This window comes from Beta vulgaris, chromosome 7 (genome assembly GCF_026745355.1).
Source record: "Beta vulgaris subsp. vulgaris cultivar EL10 chromosome 7, EL10.2, whole genome shotgun sequence".
In the NCBI taxonomy this organism is placed as follows: Eukaryota; Viridiplantae; Streptophyta; class Magnoliopsida; order Caryophyllales; family Amaranthaceae; genus Beta; species Beta vulgaris.
The window spans coordinates 41,527,512-41,539,717 of NC_079208.1; the positions used below are offsets into that span (position 1 = coordinate 41,527,512).

The 12,206-nt window shown below is 33.2% G+C and overlaps 1 long non-coding RNA gene across 3 annotated transcripts; it reads left to right on the forward strand.

The window, feature by feature from the left end:
• Positions 1 to 4,122: 4,122 nt before the first annotated feature.
• LOC104899486 (uncharacterized) lies at positions 4,123 to 6,902 on the forward strand. Of its 3 annotated transcripts, none has more exons than XR_007276544.2 (4): positions 4,123 to 4,317; positions 4,403 to 4,603; positions 4,880 to 4,997; positions 6,553 to 6,902. It is a non-coding gene; the product is annotated as an uncharacterized LOC104899486 (long non-coding RNA). The 3 variants fall into 3 exon arrangements; XR_007276545.2 differs by having other exon boundaries at positions 4,503 to 4,603; XR_007276542.2 differs by having other exon boundaries at positions 4,124 to 4,603.
• The last annotated feature ends 5,304 nt before the right edge of the window (positions 6,903 to 12,206 follow it).

Consider the following 12,206-nt stretch of genomic DNA (forward strand, 5'->3'; position numbering starts at 1 on the left):
TCATGACTTAAATCATAGCTATCAGCTGGTCGAAAGCAGAATGTTGACAATCACTTGCTTAACTCTGAAAAGAGACTTTGATCAAATCTAAATTGACTTCCCCCTCAACTCAAACTCTAATTCTCTGGTCTCATGTACTGATTACCGCATCAAGATGCAGCTCCTCTTACCTTCAATTTTAGTTATCTCTTTCCAACTGCCCAATCACCTTTTTTGTAGCAATGATATTCAAGCAATTCTAGGGAGAAATATGGTGGCACAAAACACTTAAAACAAACAATAAGTGGAATATATAAGATTGCTAAAAGAATTTCAACTTACAAAAGAACATGTCTTACTAGTATAGGAGTTTGTGCCTCTTTGTAGGATACACTACTTCTTCCTACCACCAGTCTTGCTTTTTGTTTGATGCATCCTTCGAGTTATCAGCCTTTTCCTGTTCCAAGACAAAATAACTCATAAGTTGATCACTTTATCAATAGTCAAAACACACGCTTGCCCACAAAATATCGGACTTGAAATACCAATGAAAAAACGGTTTAGTAAACTTTGTGTATGAAAAAGAATTAACAATGTGCCGATGAGATAGCACCAGGCAAATTGTTAACCACTGTTTTTAATCTAACAAGTATAGATGATAGCACCAATCAACCAGAAAGGTTATGCCTAAAAAGTCTACAAGGATAAGCCTACTGCTATTTCCACATTTAAGAATAATGCATTTAGAAGAACCAATAATTTTATGATATTGCATAAATACCAAAGCAACACTAAAACTTTAAATTTTTTGGGAAATAGTAACTCAAAAATCAGTCAAACATAGGTAAAAAATTGAGTTTGATTCGTGAGCTATAGTTAGGGCAAATAATAAAAATTACCAACCTTGCCGTCGACTCGAAACGCTAGCCTCGCCGCTAACCTCCAGTTGCCACCCACCTCACCACCTGCCATAATTTAAAAAAGTTAGGGCAGAGCAGAAACTGATGCTTTGAACTAAATCTGCAAGAGAGTGATGAGAGAGGTAGAAGAAACAAAATGTGTTGGGCTCCTTTTGATCTTTAAAAAAAACCCAATCTACACCAAAATCAAGCGAAAAAAGGACAGAAAGCTAGTGGTCGCCGACGATGAAACTGGATTGAGATTGCGAATGGTGAATCAGTTAACATGAATAATTACCAATTGGGAACGGCGAATTTACATTTTCGATTGGGAATTGGATTGAGATTTGAGGTTTTATTGGTGGCGGAATCACAACAAGTGGTGGGATTGAGAAAAAAAGTAACTTCTAAAAACACGTTATAGAGTAGTCTCCTAAGTGGTATTGTGTTTTTTTTTTTCTTTTTTTTGAGGGAAAAAAATTAACATATTTCAAGGAAACCAGTTTTGTTAAGAAATAATCTCCAATCTCAGAATAATTTTTTCAATAAGTCAAATAGGTAAACCTAAGAGACTGGTTTTCGCTAATCAATGGTTTGCTAATTAGTGTAAGAAATGTGTTAGTAACCATAACGGATCTCCTATATATGCTATCTTTGGGCTTTTTTGTAGTGGTGGTGTAAGGAGACAAGATTGCCACACATCTGCTTTGCAGATGATCTCATAGTGTACAGCAAAGGTGACTTTGTATCCATCTACTTGTTACTTAGAGCCTTTAAAGTGTTCTCATAAACTTCAGGATTAAAAGCCAATGTTAATAAATCTGCTACGTACACATGTAGCATGGATCCCATGGACAAGTAAAAGGCAGCTGAGGTGTCAGGTTTTGTTCAACAGAGTTTTCCATTTAAATATTTGGGAGTGCCCATTTGTTTACAGAAAATCTTTGCAGTTGAGTGTAAAGTGCTCATAGAAAAGATGACAAGCAAAATTAGGGTGTGGAGTTCAAGGAACTTATCATATACAACAAGGATCCAGCTAATCAACTCTGTCCTACTCAATCTGCATATGTATTAGTCCTACGTTTTTGTACTACCAAAGAAGGTGTTGCAAGAAATCTAAAAAATCTGTAAAGCTTTCTTCTGGACTAGTTAGTATTAATTACAGAAACCTGGTGCAGTAGGTCGAGAAAACTTGTGTAAACCAAAGTCAGCAGGTGGGCTAGGATTCAGAAATGTATTAGTTGGGAATATTGCTATCCTAGGTAAGTATGCATGTTTGGGTTGTCTCAACGAAGCAATATAGTGTCTGGATTAAATTAATTAATTATGTGTATCTGAAGAATGCCCCTTGGTGGGATTATGCACCTAACATAGGTGCTAGTTAGTATTGGAGGAAGATATGAAGTGTTAAAGAACAGTTTAAGCAGATTTTACCATAAGAGGGCCTAAGACAATGCAGTCATACTGTGTCAAGCTAGTCTATGAGAGATTATATGGTGAATTCTCTTGTGTCACATGGGATAGTGTGGTTTGGAATAGGCTAGGTATGCCTAAGCATCGATTTATATCATTTTTAGCAATACAAGAAAGATTATAGACAACAGTAACCTTGTAATATATGGAATTAGTGCAAATGATCATTGTTTGATCTATGATAGAGCTGTTCAAACTCATGAACACTTGTTCTTTAAATGCCTGTCTAGTGCTACTTGCTTAATACTGATCAAGAGCTGGCTTGCTATATAAAACACTTTAGAAGAACTGCCCAGGTTGCTTCGAAGAATTCAAGAGATAGACGTTCTGAGTTTTCGAAGAATGTGATATTAGCTAGTATCAATGCATTGATTTATGTCATATGGAGTGGTAGGAACTCAGTTTATTGGAATCATTGTATGCCTAGCATAGAAATAAGTGTTAAACAGGTCAAGTGTATCATTAAATCATGTATGTTAGCTATCATGCCTAACAAGGTCTCTAGAGTGGATTATAATTGATTTGTAAACTTGTAAATCGGGTATAGTAGGCTGTAGATATCCTTTTAACATTCGTTTTTTGTTGTCCTTTGGGTTAAAAGGGTGTCTAACCTAGTTGGTTGCTCTTCCTTCCGATGGTTTCGGTTGTAAAATTGATGTTTCATGAATCAACATACTTAATTAGCAAAAAACAAAACATGGCACTTAATAAGCGTGACATGTGGCGTCCAATGAAGACACCAAATGTCCCAATCTCGTGAGTTGATATTTCTTTTAATACGTTTTTTAATAAAAATTTTAAATATAGTATAAATGGATCTTATTTTAAAGTATTTTTAATTACTTTGCAATGGTGCAAAAATATAACTTTCGAAACTATACATTAAAAGTTATAATTGCTTTACTATACTTAAGTATTTCAGTGTGAACCCAACTCTATTCTTCTTATCCTAAGCTTTATATATGTTTTTTTTTTCAATTTGAGACTCTGGTTATTTTCAAAGATAATGACATGGCACCTAATGAGCGCGACAAATGACGTCTAATAAGGACGCCAAATGTCACAACCTCGTGAGCTGACTTTTATACTCTCCTTTATATATTAGTTACAAGTATTGTATTGGGACCCGGGAAAATGCCCGGGATTTTTGTTGAAGAAGGGGTAGAAGTTTTTAAAAATTTACACCCCTATTTTCGGCACTAATTTTTGTCTGACATAAAACAACTAAAAGTTATAATATGATTTTCTCATTATCTTTGACGTTAGTTTCTAATTTATATGTCAAGAAGCAACATACTATATCATGTAGAAACTATATCATTTTTTAACAACCCACTATATCATTTAGACACTCAATATATCATCCAGAAACTCATTATATGATCCAGACTTCACTCTATCATGTAGAACCAGCATATACATGTAAAATCACATGTCATCGATATACTACACAGCCTAAATCTTCGTGCATGTTTGAACATTAAAAATAAAATCTCTCATATGTTACATATTATTTCACTATATGTTTTTCGTTAATAAAATTCAGTATATCTCTATTCTATAAGGCAACTATAGGGGGACACCGAAATATAAAAACTCCTCTTTTACCCCTACTAAATAAAGCAAATTACAATCAATCTTTTTATAAAATAATAATAAAAAAAATACAACTAAGCTAACTGCTTATTTCAAAAATAAAAAAAAAAATTTAAAAACAAACATAAACCACCGACTAAACAAAAAAAAACTATAACTTCCCCTTAAAAAAAAAAAAAAAACTGTAACAAACCAAAAAAAAAATCCCTAAATAAAAGAGGAAAAAACTGCAACAACACAAGGCAGTTTGATAAAATCCTTCGTTCTTCCACTTCTCCATCTTATTCTCACAACTCCCCCCTTCAATTCTAAAAGCACCACAAAATAGCCAAAACTCAAATCAGAATGTCTATTATTCAACCAAGATAAGGTAATTACAAATGATTTGTTCATAACAATCCTTATACAGTTTAATTTGAAATAACGATTCTTTTCTCGGTGTGAATTTTATATAGGGTCTTCACAAGCATTGCAATCAGCAATTGTTATTTCTCTCTCACACAATTCTTTCTGTCAGTAATAATATTTGCTAACCCAAATTCATTGAATTGATAGCGATTTTTGTGTGTAATTTTACAAGACAAGACTAGAGAGAAAGTACCCGACCAAGTATCTCATACAAATATCATCAAGAAAGGCACTTGGAAGGTGAAGAGGTATTTCTTAATAAAATTGAATTGCAAATCTACGACTAAGCATATCAGAATTGTTGTATGTTCTTCCTGTCCTTGATGTTTTTGCTGCAAAATTTAATGTTGTTGTCTGTTTCGAATTTTTACAAGTTTTGCAACTATAATGTTCCTACCTGACCTTGGTCTTGAAGATAGAGAGATGCTGATTGAAGATTTAGTATTGTATTGCAATGGCTTTTGCATAGTTTAAATTTTGGAACTGATTAATTGATTTGTGGAACTTTTTCCTTTATGTTACAGAAATAAACTCCAGTGTGGCAAACTACTGGTCAGGCACTTCCCCCTGACATGTACACACATAAAATTTGGTTCTTGAATGGGCGGTGATCGAGATGGAAATCCTAATGTGACTGCCAAGGTAAGGTTACATTATCTGGATAGTAAAGCTGATATGCACAGTAGTATTAGATACATTCTGGGTTTTTAGAATGTTATATGTTTCTGTACCCATTTAAGTGCTCTTGATATAAAAACTGGACCTTGGAGTAGCCGAGGAGTAGCCAACGAGCCTCCTAGGAGTGAGAAAGCATGAGATATCGCAAGATATCCTTGGAGCCTTCGAGGAGAGCTTGATAAAAGCAATGGGAGTGAATACCGTGATGTGTTAATGGGGTAGTGATATGTATAAGTTATGCATTAGAGAGTAGAGACATATTTATGTAAAAAATATTGATGTACTTTTTAATCAATCACATTACCGTTTGAACTTTTTGGAGAAATAAAATACATTGCTTAGTTATACATATTATGAATGCGGGAGTATTGCATTTTCAATTAATTCAATGTTATTATCATACTCCCTCCATCCCATTTTACAATTTCCATTTCATTTTGGGTACGGGAATTAAGAAAACGGTAATTATTACGTACTTGCATTGGGAGTTGTATTTTCTGGAATTAGTAATAAAAAATTAAAAAAAATTAGTACATTAGGATATATAAGGCATTCACGTTTTACGAAAATTTGATAAGGCTACCAGCGCCCAGCGGATATAACTTCAAAAATTCTTAATCGTCAAAGAGAACATCATAGTGTAACCAAAATAAGGCTTACCAAATGGGAATCTCGAATCAATAAAGATTAGCTCTATAAACTGAGATTTAGAGAGGGATTAGAAAATTGGGTATACTAGAGATGAGGTATAGAGTGAGATTGGGAAACTGGGTTATGAGTGTAATTGGGTTAGTTTTACAAAGTGTCCTGTGGATTGTGAGAATTGCTGATGGTGACGAGATTAGTTGTGAATTGTGATGTTACTATTTCAGTGGGTATTATTTTGTGCTATAGTTTAGGTGGGTATTATTTTGTGCTATAGTTTCGGTGGGTATTGTTTTGTGCTATAGTTTATAAGTAAGCTTATATCATGTAAGGCTTTTATGTTATATCTCTATTATACTTATTTAAAAACTTAGATCATGTAAGGCTTATATGTTATATCTCTATTATACTTATTTAAAAACTTAGATCATGTAAGGCTTATATCTCTATTATACTTATTCAAAAATTATAATATATCAATAATTATATGATTATAGTGGTATAAAACAATATAATCTTGCTCATTTTATCGATAGTCTAATAATTTTAAATGAGATCTAATAAGGTTTAACAAGTTTTGGGGAAGTTCATTCAAACTCATACTAACTTTATATGCATGTTATGCGTGCGAAGTCATTTATAAAAGTTATTTTAAATGCATAATTATGTATCTCTATTATATATGTGCAGAGGGGTAGGACACCAAAATATAACAAGTCTATTTTTACTCTCTACAAAATTCATAAATATCTATGCTATTATGTGAGAGTACTCTGATATGTAAAGAGAGGAATACATTGTTATATGTGAATACATTACATAATCCCATATTTCACCCTTGAAAATAAATTAACAATTGTTTGTGTTACTGCAGCCAAATGGACGCAAACGAGTCATATAGATAGTATTCTCAAAGCTTGGATACAAAACCTTCGCTTAGATGTTACCTCCACCGATGCAAGAATTCAATCCGGATCATTCTTATACTGTTAGCTATGTGCTGCAGGTCGACTGGACTGAAGAGGGCATGTGTTTAACCAAGTTCTATGAAGGCAAATTCCATAATTGAAACACCAGAGATTTTATTTACTACCTTTGTTATTGTATTGTTACATTGTGAATATATTTTTCCTCGGTAAATTTTGTAAATAATTTTTCTATGAATTAATACTAGATGTAATTACGCAACTAATTTAATTCCAATAACGATTTCAGTTGTATATACATGAACGACTAATTATATAACGATTTTATAGTTTTAATCTTTAACTATAAATAGAGGTAGATGTAAGTATGCAATAATTTAATAAAATAAACGGCTTCGCATGCATAGCGTGCATATAAGGCTAGTTATATATAAATTCACTATCTCTGTGTCAAACTCACTTCACTATATAAAATTTAATATGAATTATGAGCATTAATATGCAGCATAAGTGTTTTAATAATTGTAGATGTGAGATGCTTACACGCTTTCTATTTTATTTTGTTTGCTTTAGTATAGAGGTTTGACCTAATTGAAGATAAGAACTTGGTAAATGGAAATAGAAGTACTTTTCTTTCTCTCTCTTAATTCTCTATGTCTATTAAACCTCAAAATTGGTCTTCGACCTCCGATTTGTACCTAAAATTATCGAAGGATGTTGATTTTACATTAACTCTCAACTACATAGCGCCCAAATTCCTTGCCAATCAAGTTATTAATCTCCAAGTAGTAATTAGTAGCGTTGTTGTATGAAATATTGGCGAGATCTTTTTAATTTGGGAAATTTTCAAAAAACTACCTTTTGTAACATATATTTTTCAAAAAATTACCTTATTATTTTTTTTCCAAAAAACTTCGTTATTTAACATAATGTTTTCAGTATACTACCATTTGACTTTTTTTGTTGATGTTGACCCTTAAATAGTTGCAGCCCTAGGTTGTCAGCAGTAAGTAGCAATAAACTCTCATATAGCGGTCAATTGTTAGTATTTTTAAGAAAGTGTTGTATAAGGTAGTTTTTTGAAAAATAATTTTTAAAAGTTAGTTTTTTGAAAAAAATTGTTGTATAAGGTAGTTTTTCCTTTCAATTTATATTGGTTTTGATTGTTTTTAGGTTTTATTTTTGGCTAGTGTTTTAGTAATTGAATTTGTGCGTAAACTTTTAGATATATAACAATGCTACATTTATAGTTTCTTTTTCAATGTAATTCTGAACAACATCTGCAAGTCAAAAAACAAAAAAGATAGCAGAATTTGTCTTAAGTTGAATGCCTTTTTGTTTTTCAAGGAGCATTATTAACAACATTCTTTGAATGTATAAGATCCATCATCTGCCATTAGGGTCCAGTTATTTGTCCATAATAATGAAGGCTCACAGGCTTCACAAAATAGTAGTATTGTGACTAATAGCTGAAGTAGTTGTGTTACATTGTCCCATAGAGATGCATCCCGCATTGTATCGTTTCACTCCCCATCTCCTTCAATATATTGACCAACATGATTAACAATATTAACCCTCTTTTTAATATGTTGGTCATGTCCCATCTTATCCAACATTCATGTTTGGAGGAGACGAGTGATGCATCATTTGCTTCTTATCAAAGGGAAAGAAAATATAGGGAGTATATTTGTTGAACCCTAGTTTTGATGATGACAAAGAAACAAAGATGCAAACTAAGTAGTGAACTAATGAGTTATTTAAGTGTATGATTTTTAAGGTATCAGTGAAAGGAACTAGGAGAATACGAAGTCAAGGAAGAAGTCAAGAGAGGAACTCAAAGACTAAGTAAAGATGTTTCTAGAAGTTGATACTGGAGCAGCATTGGATCAAGAAGAATAAAAGCAAGGCGTTTTATTTTCTAGTTCCATTGTAAAAGGAACAAGTAAGGATGGTAAGAAACATTGGTAGTCTTATTTGAGAATGAGAGTTTGTTCATTTCTAAGGAACAAACTAAATGGCACTAAATGAATCTGTTAAAGGAACTTAATAAATAAAAGGAACTAGACTTAGGCTTGAAGCAGTTAACGGCTTGATTATGAAGTTGAGTAAGTCATGCCTAGATAATAGGAAACCTTTTTATCTAAGTGAAAATCAGTTTTAATAGAAAATCTTTTTGGAAAAGAATTTTGTTTTTCGAAAAAGAAAAGAAAATAATTATCCGGTTTTTAAGAGGATTTTATTTAAAAGATAATATTTTCTTAAAGATTAAAATTTAGTTTTAAATCTGTTTTAAAGTTAACTGATTTTCGGATAAAGCTCAAGAAACTCCTAATCTTTAGGAGCAGTGGCTAAAACATGTCCACGTCAAAAGTAGATCATGGGATCATGGGATATGTTAAGGAACGTGTTCCTTAAGGGAAGGAACATCATGGGATAATGGATTTAACATGAACACGATTTCAATTCCCACGTTCTATATGTTTGTCACTATAAATATTGAAGTCTAAATAAGTTCCAAAGTGTGTCTGACAAGTAATTAAGTGAGTTTAACTAATTAAGTGTCAGTGCCTTCATTCTCTATAATAGCCATTTGTTCTTTGCTTTCTTACTCTAATTCCACTAAGCTTATTTCGATCAATTGTATTTTGGTTTTTGGGGTAAGGGACTTTGAGTGAAGTTCTGAAGAGAGAAGCTTTGAGTAAAGCTAGTAAGAGTGAGAAAACTTCGAGTGAAGTTGAGGGAACTACTGTTAAGGGAACATGGCTCAGGAACTTGAGTTTAAGAACTCAAGGTGTGGCTCGAGATAGAATTAGGTTGTAACAAAGTTGTTTGGCCTAATTAGTGAAAGAGTTGAGTTTAAAATCCCTAGTGGTCGAGGTTGTTTCTTCTTGTTGGGCCCAAGAAGTTTTTCCTCGTAAAAATCCCTTGTGTTCCTCTAGCTTGTTTATTCGTTTAAGTTTAAATTTCCGCAAAAAGTTACGTTTATTTCTACATCTACAATTCACCCCCCTCTTATAGTGTTCCTAGGAAAATAACAATTGGTATCAGAGCAGAACTCACGAAGATAGGAAACCCTATTAGAAAAAGATCCAAGGAACAATGAATACCACCGAGAAACTTGGAAGGTATTACTCACTCAAAGGCCTCCATGTTCAATGGGAAGTACTACAACTACTGGAAGAACCGCATGGAGATATTCATCAAAGCTGAAAACTATCAGGTATGAGAGTCATTGAAGTTGGTGATTTCGAAGTCACAACTACAAATGACAAAAATGAGGTAACTCTAAACCCCTCTCTGATTATGACAAATCTGATTTTGAAAAAATGGAAGTAAATGCATGGCTATTAAACTGTTGCATTGTGGACTTGGACCCCATGAACATAATAGGATCATGGGATGCAAATCCGCAAAGCAAATATGGGATTTACTAGAAGTAACCCATGAAGGAACTAATGAAGTCAAAAGATCAAAATTGATTTACTTATGAATCAATATGAACTGTTCTGCATGAACCTAAGGAAAGCATTCGAGACATGTTTACTCGTTTTACTAACATTATTAATGAGTTGGCTTCTCTTGGAAAGTTTATTTCATCTGAGGAACAGGTTCGAAAGGTTCTTAGGAGTCTTCCTAAGGACAGATGGATGGCTAAAGTCACTGCTCTTCAAGAAACAAAAGACTTCACTAAGTTCAACTTAGAACAGCTGGCAGGGTCACTTATGACTCATGAGCTTCACCTTGATACTGAATATGGTGAAAGCTCCAAATCAAAATCAATTGCTCTCAAAGCAGATGATGAAGATGATTCGGACTCAGAAGAAGAAGAAGCAGCCCTCATGGTTCGAAAATTTCGAAAGATGTATAGGAACATGAAGAAGGAAACTTCAAAGGTAAAACTAAGAAATTTTCTAACAAAGCTGCTTGTCATAAATGTGGTAGTACAGATCACTTCATCAAGGAATGTCCCTTTGGGAAAATGACAAAACCAAAGAAAGGAACAAGGAACGCTTTGCTGAAAGGAACAAAAAACAAGGCACCTTTCTCTAAGGCAAAGTGCGCAAAGATGATAGCTGCTTGGGGAGATTCAGAGACGGAAGAAGAAGAGGAACAACAAACTGAAGAAACAGCAAACCTTTGCTCAGCAACACATGAGAAAAAGAAGATGAAGAAAAGTTGAGGTAAGTCAACATGGTCTTGAGTCAGACTTAGATTGTAAAACTAGGCCTGAAATATATGATCTTCTTTATGATGCAATTCTTGAATGTAGAGATGAACGTGAAAAACGTGAACAAACGAACAAGCCTAAAGGTCTGCAAGGAACACATAGAATGGCTTAAGAAAATGAGAACAGATGTTGAAACAAGATTCTTTGATTTATTTGATAAAAACTTAAAAATCAAAGAATATATGAAAGTTTGAAAAATGAAAATTATCTAATAATTTAGAGATTTCACACTTGAAGGAGTTTGTCCCTGTTCTAGTTCCTTTGATATAAGATCAACTCCTTTAAAGGTACAGATCTGAGATTGAAAATTTGAATAAAGAAAAATTTTTAAAGGAACAGATCTGAATCTTAAAAAGGAACTGGTTGTGCAAGGAACAGAGGCAAAACGATGTTGTTCCTAAGTGGATTGAGAAACCACAAACCAAAAGAAAAGAAGGTCTTGGTTTTGAGAACCACAAGAAAAGGAACAAGACGAAGAAATATGTAGATTGATAGGCGTGTCGCGCACCTAACAAAAATAAATAACCTAACTAATCCTCCTAACTATGTAGTAGGGCAAGTCAGAGTCAATCTACAGAGAGAAAGTTGTTCTATGATTAGCTCTTAAATAATGGTAAGACTAAAGGAGATTAATATCAATGATCGTCGAAATAATTATACTAATCAGTATATAAATAAAAGACTCTATAGTTAAGTATCCCCACTAGCACGAAATAATACAAAATAATTTCTACCCCAAACTAATAAATTAAATGTTCACAAGGAAAAGTACACCCTATAAAGTACCATAAACCTCTCCCGAGTATCTATGGCTTCTCTAATATGCATTCAAGCCTACTCCCGTGGAATCATGCAAATTAAAGACATTAAACACGACACTTTAACTTCCTAACAATTCATTCTACCTACTCCCGTGGAGAACTTCATATCCTTAATTGAAATACTCAAATCCGTCCAAATCCAACTCCCGTTGTGATCAAGACAATGGAATCATAACAATACTAGTTATCCCTAATCTAGTATTGGCATATGCACAATCAATTAAGCAAGAAGAATTAATAATTAATATGAGAATTTAAAGAAACAATCATGAATTAAGTCATACTAGGGTTCAACCTAACCATAGATAAAAGAAACTACCCTATCATGAAATAAATAATGAAATCTAAAACTATAAAAGAAAACATAATTAAAGAAATCAATGAAAGAAACTAATAGAACTCATGAATTAATGAAAAATAAGAAAAACTAGGGTTTAGACTAAAAACTAGAAAGAAAGAGAGGAAGAGAAAACTAAACTAAACCTAAGAAAATAAGAATAACTTGAGAGGGAGGAGGAGAGAGGAGGGAGGCGCGCACGGAATGACGCCGACG